The sequence below is a fragment of the Saccostrea cucullata genome, unplaced genomic scaffold, assembly GCF_032062105.1.
Source record: "Saccostrea cucullata isolate Sc308-1 unplaced genomic scaffold, CSIRO_AGI_Scuc_v1 ctg719, whole genome shotgun sequence".
NCBI lineage: Eukaryota > Metazoa > Mollusca > Bivalvia > Ostreida > Ostreidae > Saccostrea > Saccostrea cuccullata.
The window spans coordinates 21,124-39,594 of record NW_026927445.1 but is presented as its reverse complement, the minus strand read 5'-3'; the positions used below and the strand labels follow the sequence as shown (position 1 = coordinate 39,594).

The 18,471-nt window shown below is 31.5% G+C and overlaps 1 pseudogene; it reads right to left on the bottom strand.

Moving 5' to 3' along the window:
• Window positions 1–18,171, bottom strand: part of LOC134274514 (beta-1,4-N-acetylgalactosaminyltransferase bre-4-like) — a 38,587-nt pseudogene extending 20,416 nt beyond the window's left edge.
• Window positions 18,172–18,471: the final 300 nt, after the last annotated feature.

The window sequence follows — 18,471 nt, the reverse complement described above, 5'->3', positions numbered from 1 at the left end:
TATCAAGTCAAAAATATATAAAGTGTAATAGCTGTTTACAACGTCGTGAGAATAATTCGAAATTTTGAACCTTGATGTTAGTAAAATAGTGTAACAAAGGAATCTTAACTTTCTTCCAAACTGAAATCTGTGAACAATTTTTGTACTTATATCTATTGAAGGAGGAAAAATGCAAGGTAAGTTTTTGAAGTGATGAAATACTATATTTTGAAGGTATTTTTCAATATTTGAGTTTAAAAGTTAAACACATCTTATATAAATATGTTACCAAAATTTCATTTGATTTTGACTGATAATTCATATAATTTTGAAATCCAGATTACGTTACCCCATTAAATGATAATGGAAATTCTCAATATTTCTCTTGAGCATCTATTACAATCTTGATTCTCCTCTGCATGGAGTTCATTTATTTACAGCACATTTGTCTTTCTTATAGAGATATTTATTCAATCCATCCTGCAGAGCAGCTCCTAGCTGGGCGAGATGAAATTGGTTATAACGACGCCTGCAAGCCTAAAATACCATCAAGTTACATGTAGACCCAAATACAGATTTCCGATTCGCGAAAGAAAAATTTAACAGATTGGAAAATGTAAATATATTAACGAAAAAGTCTTTGTAATCTCTAATATTTTCCTTGAGGGAGTATGCTGATTAAAACTAGAGGTACTGTGAGCAATGAGTACTGAACAAGTAAAAAAATAATATTATGAAACAAATACTGCATATTATTAAGGAATCGCCTTTATTTTTATGTCATTTTTGTTTTGTATGTTGCTCAATTTGATCACAATATATTGTTTGATATTGATGACATGTTAATAGATAAAAAAAAAAGTCGCTAAGTGGAAGAGAAAACAAATCCTTGCCAAGTTTGCTGAGGGAGATATAAGACAGAAATTGAGAATTATCACTGACAAGACAAACTCTACTTCCTCTACATTGCAAACTGTGCGTCGAGGAAATGGCATAATCGAGGATAAGAGAGAACAAAAGTAACATTGATATTATTTTTAGAGAATAAAGGGACAACATGCACACTTTTTCCTAAGATGAAATAAGGTTTCTTTTGACTTTAAAATTCGTGTATATAATCTCATGTGTAATATTTGGCGCTTTTCCTGAATAAAAGAAACATATGGAGATAACGAACAGTAACTCCATATCTCCATTTTTTTTTTTTTTTTGAAAAGGAGAGCCCATATTGATTTCATGCAACTAATTTTTAAAAAAAATCAAAAATGGCTACGCGACAAAAAAATTGTGTACTCTTAAGGCTGACATTCTGTCAAATTTTGGCATGCTTTATTTAAATAGTAAGGCAATTGTTTATAATGCAGTTTGGAAGTCTGATTATTTTGTTTATCAAATGAAGGTACAAAAAGAGAGGCGATATTGATATATACTGAAAGGAAAAAGAAACGCATAATAGCATTATAGCGAAAAATATTTAACTATGTGGCCGAAAATTATGAAAATTGGTCAGATGTGTAACTTGTTTACTGTGCACTAAAATCGCTGGTCAAAATTACTCAACCATGAAATGTATGGCGTCACGTATGGGAAGTGATAAAAAGCCAAATACACGTGCATGTTGATGATGACATTTTTGTGATCCCATTTTGTAGTGCCAAGCGATGCATTAGAGTTACAAACATCGTTTTCCGATATTTGAAGTCAGTTTTAATTTCTTGCAATCATGGTATGGCTGATAGAAGTTACGTTGGGTGCAGCAATTGAATTTCATAAGTGAATAAAAGGCAACAACATGTTGCTGTGCAGTTTGTTGTTAAATTTTCAACCAAAACAGTTTTTTCGGTTGTCAGAGAGTAACTTAAAAGGTTTCCAACCAACCATGACGGTGACGTTGGCGCGTAACAACGTCACATCAAGAAAGGGGTTTTCATCATGCTACCTCGGTTATTGTCAAGTCATTATCACTGACACCGATATTTTTACAGCAGACAGTCAGACTCATATTTTCACCCTAATACTGACAGAAACTCTCTGCTCTAATTTGGTACGCAAGCTTGGCAACTTTACGTCGATTTTACTCTCACACGCGCACGTACGCGCAGTATGCGTAATATTTTTAGCATGTTCACGCTGAGAAAATGTAGCCAGTGTTTGTCGAGACTTCCTTACAAACATTCAAGTGTACCAATTCTGTAAATTCTATCCTAAATCGAAAATTCGTGGGATTCATTGGGCGGGGGGATTTGTTGGCTTTGGAATAACACAGCTACTCTCAACCATTAAGACTATCGTCGGAAGGCTTGAATGATAATTCTATGAGAAAGATAAATGCTCTGATGAACTCAATGCACAAGAAAATCAAGGCTGTTACCGATGCGCAAGGGAGATGATGAGAATTTTTATTTTAATTTTGGGGGGTATCGATATATCAATTTCAACAACTCAGGAATTATTAGTCAAAGTCAAACAAGATTTCGGTTACTTGTTGTTTAAAGTTGGATTAAATTGTTTGATAACAAGACTGGAAAACATATTGGAAATAAAAGTTTTAATTTTATTCAAAAGTTTATTATGCGTTTCTTTTTCCTTTCAGTATAAATAAAGAATTTGATTAAGCATTAAACAGAAAAAAGTTCATATTGTAAGATAGTTATTCAAATGTAAAGTAAAGCATGGGAATCCTTTGTTTAGATCTTGAATATTATTCGTTATCTCCAAAATTTCATTCTAACGAAATTTAAACGCAATAAGAGTATAAATCATTTGATTCTACTTCTGATTTGCATACGTAATTTCAGGTCACGCATCTGCTTGTTAAGGGAAAGAAAAAAATCATATATAAGATTGCAGTAGAATAGAACCGAGCAGTCAGATAGAAATATGACTTTTTATTCCATAAAGCTAAATTAAAATTATGTCTTTTAATATGTATTTATTTTAATAATAAGTTATTCCGTAGCATTGTAACTAAAGGAAATTTTAGTCGAACTGTTAATGCCATTTACAGATATATTTTAGTCCGATCTATTTTAATTTACCGGACCCTATATATAAATCTTATAGAATTTTTATTGTTACTGCAGATCATACAGTCTAAACTTCAGTGTCGTGAGCTTATAATAAGCCTTTTAATGATTATTTATTTGTTTCCGCTCAGGTAAATGTTAACATTTTTGTTTCTTATTTGTTCTTAATTCTTAATTCTCACCATAATAAAAAAACAAACCCTTTAGTCATTTAGCTGATTTGCTCTCCCACTAATTCAGAATTCGAAAACCTGTATTATTACCCCCCCTCTACTATTACTATTACTTCTACTATTGAGTGACCCCCCCCCCCCCCACCCCACACACACACACACATACACATCTCAAAAAAAATTGAGAAGAGCAAACAATAATGAAGCTCAAGCGCAATAGAAAAAAGCAATAGAGGTGGAATCAGTTTCCTTGAAGGTGTTAACATTCTTATAAGATCTAGGTATCTAAGTTATAAAATCTGCCATTTTCTCTTTGTCATCTTCAGCCAAACGACAAAATACGGATTTAAAGATAGTAGTTTTGCAATTTTTAGGAAAATAGTTTTTAAATTTGTTTTATCAATAAATCAAGTATATCAGTCCCCCGCATACTATAGTGAACGTTAGAATGCTAAAGTTGGCATTTGCTCTAAAGTCGCGAAGCTAGGATTTGATCCTTACATTGCGGGTTCTAATCTGGAACGAAAAGATCATTCACTGCTCAAAGTCTGAATGTTTCAACTACAGGTCTAAATTTAAACCTTCCATCAACAAAGGCTGCGACTCAAAATGAGAAAAAAAATCAAAGGATCATTATCAAACACATGAGATCTTGAAATTAAGCCCAAAGACTTTTTAAACAATACAACTCGGGAGCAGAGCAAATACATTCCTCCAAAACACCAGAGGTCGGATCAGGTACCATGAAGGAGTGAGCATCCCCTGCCAACAGAACACACTCACCATGTGTTCCCTGTAAAGATTTGGAAAATAAAAAAAAAATTAGTATGAAAAGCGTCAGTCAGCATGTTTTGACAATAATGAAATATTGTATTTTTGACAAAGTCATTGTATCGATCCTTAAAAAAATTGCTAAATGATGACTTCAAACGTCCCTGACGCTACCCCTGTTTTATCAAATTGTTTATCATTATCATTGCGTCGTTTTAGAAATTGTTCATATGTAGAGCATACTTTTGCTTATATAATTAACTGAAAGGCATCATCCTTTTATGCAGGTGTTAAGGGTATATTACTACATAAGTAAGGGAAGTTTTAAACTGAAAATTTTACGTCATCACGTGTTTCATTTAAGGAATGACTCTAATTCTTGGCCAAATAATTTGGCCAAGAATTAGAGTCATTCCTTATAATTTAATTTTAAAATAATTAAACAACTTTGGATGTAAAATTGTGTTGCTTTTTACGAGTTCAAATTTACAAATACGCAATAATACAACCGTAGTAACGGAAGTGATGTGAAGCGAGGGGAGGTAATAACTGAAACATAGATCTAGCGGTCATTATGTGTGTTTACATGAGGTAAGATCGAGTTAGTGTTTGAAGTTAAAGATACAGTTATTAAAACTTGAATTTTCGATGGATTCCGAGGACTGGAAATGAGGGGATTGCATGTATAAGATGATTAAGCTGGTCGTCAAGGGGGTGTGTCCCCATACCAAACCAAATTATACAAAATGTTTTGTGTTCCTTTTTGGAAATTAACCAATGAGAGGCGAGAATATAAACAAAATTGAATTATTTATCTTTCTTGTTAGGTTTCATTAATGTCTTTTTCTAGTGAAATATTCAAATAAGAAACAGAATGTCACACTCCTTGGTATCTTCTATTTTAAGCAAATTAAGATATATCGAAGCGTTATATGAATGGAAGTAAATATCTGAAAATGATAATACACTGTACGTTGTCAATATCTCGAAATGTTAACTAAGAAACGGCTGGAAACATATACTCACATCTCACTATCTATAATGAAGATTAACACAGCTCAGTGAAAGTTAAGAATATGTTAGGAGCTGTGACCTAACAAATAGAGCATCGCTTGTAGATCAATATATTCTATAAGCCAATTTTTCAAATGCAAAGCCTTTCCATTGAATTAATTAATATCATTTAAGTCTACATTCTGAATGACAGTTATTACAATTTCACACCTCAGTAATATTTTTTTTATTATGCATTGAATAGACTGTTCACTGAATTATTCTTTATTGGTATGATAAAATAGTTTTAGTATATCACTGATGAGAGAGTCACTAGAAAAAGGATCATTTTTAGGAAATAGAAATCTTGCTGACTCCCTCAATGATATATGTATATACATATACTGTATACTTTTATTTTTAACAGAAGAAAATGTGTTTCTGTGAAGTATTTATCCCCTCTCTCTCTTTCTTTACGTTTATATAGATCTCTTATTTTAAGTTTAGGACATAGATGATAACAACTACTAAATATTAACACTAGAATTGAGTCTTTACGTGTAAAAGAGGTGATACAGCAAAGCTGAAAAAATGAAACCCACCCAGAGCAAAACAATCGAAAGGTTATTAAACAATGAACTGGGGCGATACTTAGCACCTACAATTTTATGAGGAACATTTAACAGAAAAAAAAATGAAGCCGTAGAATGCAAACAAACATTGTTTCATAGATATTAAGGGGAGACAGGACACATGTCACATGACTAAAAAGACAGATCACGTCATAACCGATGATGATATACATGTTAAACTTTGTTAAAATCAACAGTTCTTGTGTAATTTTATTCTAAATTCTAAAATTGTTTTCTAAACATTTAATTTTAGAAATTATTACTCAGTATTAATAAAATTTTTAAAGATCTTGCCATTTAGATATTGTGAAGTCGCCCAATCCACACATTTGTTTCTCTTTACCCTGCAGTCTGACGTCAGTGACGTCATAGACGTAGTTTTCGAATTCTCAATGCAGAGAGATCAAGTACACACCCCCGTCATGATCAGTATTATTTCATAAGAAACAGGTCACAGTCAATGTATCGTGATAAATTTCTGAAGCAGATTTTTTAAAATTAATATTTTTTCGTGTTTAGTAGCAGAGATTCTCTCTATTAAGACGTCGCGCATAGTATTGGGGTTTGAAATTGCGTAACTTGTAACACTGTAAACGACGGGCGTTGGTATTTTTGGTCATTTTATCGTTTTGGCTACATGGATTTTTCTGCCAATTTGTACGATGCTTCTATAAAGTCTGGTGATAATGTCACACAATATTCATTAATAATTTTCCAATTTACTGGCCGATTTCTACTGTTCGTAAAATTGAAAGGGTTCCGTAATTTGCCATGTTCTTGTCAAGTAACGAGAAAAGATAAAATGTTTGGTAAAGATTTTTTTAATATATAACAGGTTCTTTTCGTAAACTAAGTTGCTAAATGAAATGTGCAAATAAAAAAAGTAGTGAAATGTTCCTTTAGAAAAATTAAGCAAGTAGTAGGACAGATTAATAGAGCGATCTTGATGTCTAGTCGGTTTTGTTACTAGGACACAAATATGCGCTGATGGTATTTAACCGGGTGTATAGCACCAATATTAGCTGTATTCTCTATTTACTGGGAAAACTTGTAACAAATAAAATCTTATTTTTAAAATGTGCAAATAATTAAAATTTTGTATTTAAAGGAACACTAAAAAGTAAGACATTTTTAGGAAAACGTGAGCAAGAATTGGATGTCTAGTCTCATTTGTTACGCCTTTAAGTTTTGACGTTTTTACGCTTAAACGACGCATGCAATAACGTCAGAAAAGTATATTTTGACGTTACAAAATCAGCCTCAATTCTGTGCACGACGTCTTAGATAATTTTGAATGTTTATATTATCGTGTGACGTCACAATTGATTTCCCGCACTTAGAAAATACAAACGTGAAGCGTTTTTATCATGCTTACGTCTAATTCAATGATGTCATGTGCGATATTGAGGTAAGCTTCACCCTGTGATATTTATGCAGTAAATATTTATTCACAGAATTTTTTCCAAATGAGGTTTTTGTCATTGAAGTTGCCTTGAAAAATGCAGAAATTATCCCACCCAAATACTATACAAAATTAAAACAATTGCTTTCAGATAATTTAAACACAATGAATATTATGAAATATTTGAGTATATAGTGTTATCTAGCATATCTATCGTTTGTGCGTAAAAATTCGCATTATGGACTCCATTATGGGCCCGTAAACATAAGTATCTAAACTCCATACAAACTCTAAACAGGGCGGTATTTGTGGGGCGATATCTTTTAAATAAGTCAAGAAATCCCATGACAGGACCGTTTTATAATGTTAAGTACATATTAAATTAGTAATATAAAAAATACAAAAAAAATTCATTGACAGGAATTTTTTCAGTTAAAGGTCCTGTTCCGCCTTAATAGTTTTATACGATTTCCTTTTTATACATCCCTTATCAAGGAAAAAACAAAGAAGCTCGGAAAAAAAGGTCTCGAACGCTTAGAGACGCAAAATGAATAGAATTCCCTAGCAATTTTAGAAGATAGTTTAAATTTTAACAAAAAACTATTGTTCTGTCATTCTTTGAAATGTTCCACACCAATAGTTACGTAACTATTTTCAAATCAGATGTGGATCGGATAACGTTATAATCGATATTTTACAACACCATTATGGTGGCAAAGAGACCTTTAAAGGCACAAATAAAACCTCATCGCACCTTTCAATTGACTGTAACACATAGCACACATATAATATTGAATTATAAAAACAGCATTATTTATAAATGAATTTAGATTTGAATTTAGCGAGGATATCATGATTTTCGATTAAAATTATAATTTTGCAAGTTTTATGATTGAAAGGTTTTCAGGCTTTTATCTAAAAAGTATACTATAGTTAACTTGATTACATGTAGTTAATAAGTATACTTTAGATAACTATATATGGTTTATTCTTATAGTAATGTTTTTACTATGAAATCAAAGATTTGACCATAGAAATTCTTTTTTTCCAGATTGGATCTTAGATTTTATACAATTGAACTATTTTGTTATCTTCTTCATTGTAAACTTTTTAACTGCTTTCTTATACCGATATAAAAGTTGAAAAAAAAATAATAATAAGGATATCTGGGAACTAGCTTTCAGAGCGAGGATTAGCTCATTTGACTTACTCACAGGGATTAGTCCATTAAAATATTATTCTATACAAAAGTAAAATCTAGAAGATAATGGATTAAAATGGCACTTCAGAATTTTTGTTAAAAGACTAAATAATTGATTTTTGCATCAACTGATATGTTTTGAAAAATTCATAAAATAAATTTCAATTTTTATAATTCAATAATATAACCATGAAAAGTAAAACCGACAAGTTTCAGGTTAAAAATCTTTTTAGATGACAAAATAAAGTGCATGTTTAAAAATGTTCGACTTAAAAGAAAAATATCCACTTGGGCTTTTAAAATAAGGAAATGTTTACAGTTATTTGTACTTCTGTGTCAATGCTTTTTTCTTACACGATTGTCAACAAAACTTTCGAATGAAGAGTGTGTTGTTGTTTCAATTTTCCACAAGCACAATTTGGATAATCTATAAAATGTTTTGCAAGTAATCGGGAATAAAGTGTACTACATTTAAAGGATATTTGAAGTATTTCGCATATAATATAACATTTCCGACTTTTTATCAATGGTATTCATCGGAAACGTTTGAGAAAACTACACGTCGCCGTCCAGAAAATACCAACTTTTTATTACTCGCCTACAAAGTTCATCATAGAGTTTTGAAAAAGAAATTCAACTCCTTAAATACAGACATATATGCTATAAACGGTTATAATCATTTTAACATTTAAGTCCATTTAAACCAAAATGATGTTGATATAATTTCATAAAATGATATCAAAAGAAATGTATGTCTGCTCGCTCGTTTGTTCGCAAAAGCAAAAAAAAAAAAAAAAAAAAAAAAAAAAAAAAAAAAAAAAAAAAAAAAAAAAAAAAAAAAAAAAAACCCGGGCATTACGTTTGAGTGGGTGGGATAAATGTTTTCGTTTGTCATAGGTATATTCTTTGTGACAATACCTTTCTTCTAGTACCATCAAACTGGACGTCTTGACCTTGACTTTAAGAGAGTTTGACCAAATTTTGCAGGAAAAATAACCAAAATTTAACCTTTGGTATAACTTTTGAACAGTTTTTGCTAGAGCTTTCATACTTCACAGGTGTATTTATTGTGAAAATGTATATTTGAATAATTTTAACCTTTTGAACTTGACCTAAGAGTTAAACCCACTTTTAAAAAAAACTTTAACCTTGGTCAAAAGTTGTGAACAGTAAGTATTACGCCTTTCATTTTTCACAGGTGTACTTTTAAACTTAACTTTTAAACACTATGTGCTAGAGATTTTTTTTATTACAATTGTATATTTTTTTTTACATCAAAGTCTTCCTCTGAGTATCACAAGTTTTTACCCTTTGACCGATTGGTCTTAGCCTAAGAGTTAGATTTGCATTGGAGAAACTTTGACATAAGCTGCCATACGGGGGCATCAGTATTTCACAAACACATTTTGCTACATTAATATTCTTGATGAAAGCAACAAAAGGCAAATAAAGATGAGAGAACAAATTCTGATATACAGAATACTATTCTAATTCTTACGGTCGATAATGTAAAGCATAAAAAACATTTAGATAATAAAACTATAAAAAGACATTGAATTCTTCCAAACTGTTTAAAAATAATAATTTGATGGATCTTTAAACATGAATTAATAAATAAAATTAATAAACCCACCACAAAGTCCACACAAATTTCAATATTTATTCAAATTAAAATCGCAGTAATACATATACATGTACTCTAGCATATAGCAGAGATTTTTAAAAATTAAATGAATACATTTTAATAATTAAATGATTACATTGTAATTTTAATTGTGAAATGACCTGACCTCTAGAGGGAATTGATCTTGGAAAGAAATGATCTTGGAAAGAAATGATCTGGTCGGAAATGACATAAGTGTAACGGGCACTTTTGGGAAATTATCCGGATTCTTCCGAAACAAGGACAAGATCATTTAACTAATGCATGGGCAATAGTCCATTCACAACGATTTCTAGGGAATTATTAACATTTAACGATCAAAGAGTTGCCAAGATCCGCTTTGGGAAAAATTTGGCCTTGAGAATTTCAGATCAGTTTTTTCACATGGACTCTTGGTGACCACGTACGTATCTATTAATCATGACGTAATTTTCCCTCTAGTCAATGCATCATGACGTCATAAAATGCGTCATTTCCTCATATCCTGTAAATTCCTTTAAAAATGGCCTAAATATGAAGTATTTTTTTTTCAATATTTCATATGGAGCACAACCTCTGATCCAAAATAAGCTAATACATAGTGAAAGATCTGTTTCTCGAAATCAAAAACATGTTTTATTTTTTGGATCGTGGGTTGTGCTCATATTTTAATTCTTTGCTGAAGGTAGTCAAATACGCATGTTCTCAACAAATTTCAAGAACATTGCAATTTCTCAATGCCTACTTTCCAATATCTCGATTCTCAAAAAGAAATTTTATTATAGGAAATTAAAGCATCAAGTTTTTACTTCATTTTGATATATGAAGTGGGAAAGAAGGTGATAGTTATTTAATTGATATAAGTACAGGGCCATATTATGCATAAAGTGAACCTAGATCTTTTTTCTATAAGGAAACATGAGAAGAGGAATTATAGTTGTATTTTATTTCACCATATAATTTTACAAAATAAGGATATAAGTAACAGAAAACAGGAAATCATTAGAGGTCCCTGGCTGATTTGATCTAGAAGGAAGTTTAAAACTTAACAAAAGACTAGCGTTTTGTCAGATTTTGACAAGTTCTAGATCAAAAGATATTTATTTTTATATCAGCTATGGTATCGGATAACGTTATTTGCCGATGTTTATTTTACAACATTGAGATCTCAAAATAAAAAAGTCTCATGAAAATTTCCAAAAGTTTATTTAAGTGTGACACATACAAATATATATATAAAATTATGAATGGCAAAATCTAGCATTATTTACAATTGATTTTTTTTAAACGATTAAACAGTTTCCTGTAAATAAAGCATTTTTTTTCTGAACTTAACTTACAATATTATTAATATGGAAAGTCAAAGAGAAAAAGACATTTTAAATCTTTTTTTTTTAATTAAATTCACAAAAAAGGCTTATGTCAAATATTTCTATAACTAGCTATTATAGTCCCCAGATTAGGTTTCCTGTTTGTCTATTGAAAAATTCCTTACATGTCAGACCAACAATATAATATATTTAGTGTCTAGCTTAGGTAAAGAAGAATTTCCCTTCTTTTTACTTATGTGTTTTTGAATTGTTAGAACTTCTTCATGCATTTGAAAACAAGCTTGGTTGACATTTTTGAAGATTAAGTGTTTTCGAATTGTTAGTTAAATCATTCGGGTAGTAGACCATTTCTGAGAAATATAGGATGTTTTAGTATTTATTCGGCTCCGAAATATGAAAGTGTTTTCAAAACCCAAACTCGGCATGCGCATATGCTTATTTAAATATTTTTTGAATAAACCAGTTATTTAATCAAGATGTGCAACTCTGCTTTTACCCGTTTTTATTTTCATATTTTGATTTTCAGTACTCGTTTTATACTATAAAAAATAGATGCATCTCCTATTAAGAATTAAATATATGTTATATTAAAAAGAACGTACTCGACATTAACTGTGGGCGCTATTGGTTAAGAAAAATAAGACCCTAAATAGGTAATGTTGAGGTCTTTACTAAAAAAAAAATAAATTAGAAATAAGTGATTTTCAGAATGAGCCTCCTTTAATTATTGCATACTCATCATACTCATCCATGGCGTATCATTTTGTATTTGACATAAAATTTTAAGGCTTGAGAAAGTCAATAAAAACATTGAAATAAGCAGAGAATTGTTCGTACGTGTATTTTGATTAAGGTGGCAGGGGATAGTTTCGTACTAAAGACCCGGTCAAATTTCTTAAAAAATACGATATTCCGTTTGATGTGATATTTTATGTAGAAAAATGAATAGAATAATTATGGGATACATTTGCAGTAAAGCAGAGTGCTTGCTGAATAAAATTATATGCAACATGTAGGTATTACTACATGTAAGACACTTAGCATATACAGAGATGTAAATGCGAAACTAATACACGAGGTCAGTTGCAGAGGAAATTCAGTTGAAAAGCCGTAGGCCTCAGAAGAAGATGTATATCTCAGAGGGAAGGTGAATAATCCCATATCAATTGGTGAATTTTTTAGGGCATATATTGATTTACAGAATACTAGGTGTTTTGTCCTGCTCGGTCGGACCTTGAGGTGGGCTGTATGGGTGCGACTTAGGCCAAAATCTCGGAAAAAAAAAACAAAAATCTGGGTAGTTTCAGTGTGCATTTTTGGTACATGTGCACTCTGAAAGGCAGATAACGTTATTTGTTGACATAATTTGTGAGTCATGGGCATATGTAGTGTAATTAATTAGCCCCTGGAAAACTGTTACTATGTAAATGTTTTTATGGCTTGCATATATATGTGTACCCCTCAGCACAGGTATAGCATTAAAAAAGAAACCAATCCCCTGCCACCTAAAGATATGGCACCTCATCACACCCCTGATGTTTTGGAGGTCTGTGTTTGCTATGCTCCTATTTTGTGTTGTTAAATGGATTTTTGAGCTCGAATATAATGTTTGTTATCTTAATATATATTTCATTGTTGATATGAATCATTCTCCGAAAGAGTTAAAATTTCAAGTGCTTGAAAAAAAATCACACCGGGATAATTACAGCATGCTTAAAATAAGGTACACCACTAGTAGGAATAAACCTGGAAGAATTGAAGCATTAAGGAATGTTTCATATCTGATCAACTCTCTTTTGGAATATACTGATATGCCATAAGAATGAAAATAATGCACACACTAATAAGCCCGGCAATTTTAAGAGGAGATATTGAAAAGAATTATCATACAGGCTGACGAGGAATTTTGTGAGAGAAACCAAATAAAAATCCGGAACATAACACATGTTTGATAAAAACCATTCATAGTATTCTAGTACTAAGAAGAATATGTTTTATTTAAGAATCGTGTCGAAGATGCCTATAAAAATGTGAAAAAGGAATACATAACCACAGCAATTAAAAAAAAAGAAAGAAAACGTTATTTTGATAACAGATGTGTCCAGATAAGAGATGAAATCGCTTGAAACAGTCTTCTAAAATTCAAGACATAAAGCATAGGAACGAAAGATAAGAGAACATCCCAGAAGTACAAAAGCCTAACGTAGTAATGAGAACATACATCATATAATCAACTCTTTCATCATGTCCAGATAACCAAAAAGAAGGAGCGTCAAATATTATATGTAGACACCGTGATGAAGTCAAACGATATTCAGCTACCAAACGACGTCCTTTGCTAAACACATAACAAAGATGAAATCAAAAGAAAACCATTCTGCATGTTACTGAGAAAAATTAAATAATATGAGAACCAGTCTTTATGATGCAGGATAAAAAAGAATTGTGGTCCCCCGCTTTCGGTGTCTTTGTGGGTGAGATGTTATTTTTATGACATATTGTGTGTAATACGAACATCCTATCATATGTCATTTATTTAGAAAGTAACACTGAAGTTGATTTTTTTGAAGGATGAAAACCCTAATCCTGACCGTTAAAAAGTTATGGCCAAAGTAAAAAGTTTTTTAAAAGTAGGTCAACTCCAAGGTCAAGATCAAAGGGTCAAAGTTGTTGATATCCAATGAAAAGTTTTCTCACAAGGATTACATATGTGAAGAACGAAAGCCCTAGCCCTTACTGTTCAAAATTTATGGTCAAGGTTAAAGTTTTTTCATAGGTACATAAATCTTTAAGGTCAAGGTCAAAAGGTCAAAGTTGTAGATATCCAATGAAAGGACTTGCCACAAAGAATACATATGTAAAATATAAAAAGTCATAGTATCTACCGTTCAAAAGTTGTGACCAAAGTTAAAGTATTTTTAAAAAGTAGTTAAAACTCCAAGGTCAAGGTCAAAGGGTAAACGTTATTGGTATTCAATGAAAGGTCTTCTCAAAAGGATCAAATATGTGAAGTACAAAAGCCCTAGTCCTCACCGTTCAAAAGTTATGGTCAAGGTTAACGTTTTTTCATAAGTACATAAATCTCCAAGGTCAAGGTCAAAAGGTCAAGGCTGTTGGTATCCAATGAAATGTCTTGCTACAAGGAATACATATGTGAAATATAAAAGTCCTAGTATCTACTGTTTAAAAGTTGTAACCAAGGTTAAAGTTTTTAAAATGTAATTAAAACTCCAAGGTCAAGGTCAAAGGGCAAAAGTTATTGGTATCCAATGAAAGGTCTTCTCACAAGGATTGCATATGTGAAGTACGAAAGCCTTCGTCCTCACCATTCAAAAGTTATGGTCAAGGTTAAAGTTTTTTCATAAGTACGTAAATCTCCAAAATCAAGGTCAATAGGTCAAGGTTGTTGTTATCCAATGAAATGTTTTGCCACAAACAATACATATGTGAAATATGAAAGTCCTAGTACCTACTATTCAAAAGTTATGGCCAAAGTAAAAGTTTGGAATTTTTGTGTAAAAGTGGGTCAAACTCCAAGGTCAAGGTCAAAAGGTCAAATTTGATGGTACCCAAAGAAAGGTCTTGTCACAAGGAATACACATGTGAAATATGAAAGTCATAGCTCCACTAAATCAAAAGTTATGGGCAAGGTTAAAGTTTTTTTGACGGACAGACTGACGGACAGACGGACAGACAGACAGACGAATGAGATTAAATGTCCCCTCGCTTTCGCGAAAGCGGGGGACAATAATGGCGGTCCTCAGAACTGGTTTGTGAACAAGCAGTCAGAGGAAAAGCGAACTATACAAAAAGGAATCTAAACCCAAAAATATAAAACTATTGAAAATCCTAGGCTAAGCAAGAAGACTTAAAAAATTCTATTAATTTTAAGTAACCAAGCCAAGCAGCGTCATATATACGAGGGTTGTCCCGTAAAATCGTGGACAAGTTGTCTAGTGTGAAAAATAAACATCCCTGCGTTCTGAAATTTTCACTATTATTTAGTACATATTTTAGTAATATACACAGCAAATTTCAGATGAACATATGCATAAATAAACAAATTATGAGATTTTATGCCATATATTGTATCACCTTACGGCGCATGGATTATTACGTCAAAGTGTAAACAGCGTCACGTTTTATCTTTGCTGAAAATGAAGTTGGATGAGTCCGACTTAAATTTAGGAATTTCATTGATACACATTCTTTAGTCTCCATAAACAGTCGAAGAACCAATTGGCACCCTCATGCGATCTTCTAAAGATTTATTAGTAAGTTACGGACAATATTCTCACCATCTTTCAACTAATAGAAAATCTCATATCGGCGGTCTACTGTGACAGCGTCTTTTGCTATTACATTAGGAGTTTGTCCGTATGTTTTGTACTCCCCAGGGACTCGATCAAAAAAAACTTCGCTAAGAAAACTCCTATTTCATTTGTATACATAGATGGTGATATCTTTATAATCTTTTTTCTTCTATGGTCATTTCAATTCTCTAAAGGTGTCATTACAACATCGAAATAAAACTGAACTGTTCTCCGGTGCGCCGTAACGTCATAAAACGTCGCCATTTTTCGTGTGTTGTGTTTACCACTTTCCCATTTCGAATTCTCGAGAAACTGCCAAAAATTAAGCAAATGCCTTAAAATGTTTACAAAGACTACAAAATTGATTGTGGAATTGAATTAGGATAATTTTAATCCAAATTTTATGTATTTAAAACTTTTTTTTGAATTCAAACTTGTGCATTCTTTAATAAAACCTTGGTTTTTTTGACCGTGCGCCGTAGGACAATACCTCGTGCACATTCAGGCATAATAAAATCTTTATTTTTGCCTATATTTTATCAAAAAATTAACATGCACTTTTAAAAATATGATAAATAAACATTTACTGAAATTTTCAGCTTAGTGCGCCCATTACTTTTCGAGAAAAACTCTTTGTCCACGATTTTACGGGAAAACCCTCGTAGAGTGTAGACACTTTGATAAATTCAAAAGAGAGCCATTTAGCATGTTACTGGGAAAAATAAGATATGAGAACGGCCAATTGTGGTCTTCAAAATCGACTGTCAACTAACAATCAGAGAACGAATAAAATTTTCTAATAGAAATCTAAACCCATAACTCTAAAACTTTAAAAGAGTATGAGGATGAGCAAGCAGAATTTATTAGGATAATATTTCCATTAATTTTGGAAAATCTCTTCAGAAAAGGATCTAAATGACACTGAAATAGATTTATTTAAGCGTAATTTAGATCTCGATTTACGTTTACAAGCAGGAAGATACGATCACTGACATGGACCAGCTTTGTTTAAAATTACATAAGATTCCAGCTCTGGATTTTCCAGGGTTTCTGTTTTATATCCTATTCACAGGTTTATTTTGTATGTGGATTTTTATTCAATTCAAGAAACACCATTTAAGCATCATGAGATTGTTTGTCAGAAAGGCAGTAGCTTAAAAAAATGTTTTCAGCCAGAATCATAAACTGGTTTTAAAGCGTATATTAAAATAAAATAACTGACGGAGATCGTCAAGCATACATTTTTCGAAGTACAGAAAATAATTTGAAAATATTAAAACAGAAGTAACTATATGAAAAGTAAGGTATTGTTTACTAAACATTTTTGTACTAACGGGTTATTTTTTTCTAATAATTAAAAGTAAAAAAATCAACATGTTAGCATTATGAGGATATAGTGAAATTCTTACACATTTTTAGTGTTTCAAAAGCAGTATGAATTTCAAGACAGATTGACTAGTTGCTGTTGTTTTTATTTCTCATGCTCTTTGTTCCCGATTTCTGTGTCAAACCTAAGACGTTAGAGATGGTAGTCATTGTTCTAGGCTAAACAACAGACAATAGAAGTGAAAACTTAAGAACGTTAATGTCGATGGAGGTTGATGATTCCAAAGGTCCTAAGTGCTGAACGTAGGTTTAAATTTGAAACTTTTTACTGGTTGTATTTATGTTGTAGTTTATGATCAAGGGGGGAATCGCTAGATAATATCAATTATAAATAAATATTCATAAAAAAGGCAAAATGCCTTGAAATTTTTATTTTATTGTCCGAGTCTTTTTGCAATACAGTTGTAATATTTTTCTATTTTTACTGCAGAACTCTGTTATTTAATCCCATTAAGTTAGCGTTTGGCCATTTTCTTAATTAAGAACATTGGATTGTAAAATATTTATGTCATCGAAATTGACAAGATAGTTTGTTCAGAGTTGATTATTCCTAAATCGCATTTTTTTTCAACCAAAATTTCTCTTATATATCGAAGCATCTTTCTTCAGAAGAAAACTATGATAATATGAAACCCAATAGGAAAAATAAAATTTTTTTGTTGAAACGGGTGAATGTCTGTCGATTTCTAGTGAAGCAAGAAACAAAAACGCAGTTGCAGTTATTAGATGGTTTGATTCAATAAAAACTATGGTAAAATATCAAATACGAAATTTGAAATAGAACAAGACAGGGTGCTAATTGTTGGCGCTTTCAAAAATCTTTAGTTCCATTCCTATTAATGCAAGTGTTAGAGAAAAAATTTATTGAAAATAGTTTTTGTAAATTACGTAAAATACAATAATTCACTTTTTTTAATACATGATTGATGATAACTCGGAAAAATATCGAATTGTCAGAATAATTCCACTTTTACTTTCTCAAATTCAAAGGTAAATGTTTGAATTTTTTCTAAACTAATTCTTTTTTGAATTAATACAATAATCTTTGCAACTTGACTTTTGCAGACATGAAAACCATGCAAAAAGATGATTTTTATTGTTTCTATCATTCGGTAGAAACCGTTAACATAAAGTCTATTTAATTTAACCATTAAAAATGCTTATAAAAAACAAAATACCAAAATTTAAAAAAAAAAAATCTTACCCTTGTCGAGAGCTGCTTACCGAAAATGAAATAAATTTAGCTCTATCGCATAATATGAGAAGGTAAACAAATATCGTTGAAAAAACGAGCGCGCTGAGCGTCCTTGGCAAAAATCCAACTTTTAAATGCATCAACAAAGGATTGAGACTTCTCCAGAAAGAACCTTTTATTTTCGAGTTCTAGGCAAAAGGTGAGATAACCGCCATAAGGAAATCTTTCAAATGCAAATAATTAGGGACCAGGCAAAATTTATCACAATGATTGGACTTGCACAAACAGGCATGGGGCAATGCTTTTTTTTAATCGAAGAGAGCCACAGGACAAAAAATAATTTTTAGCATACTTCCCATAGGGCAAACACTTTTTTAAAGTGCATTACAGTGCTTAAACAAGCAAATTCAAAGAATTGTAGTCCCCC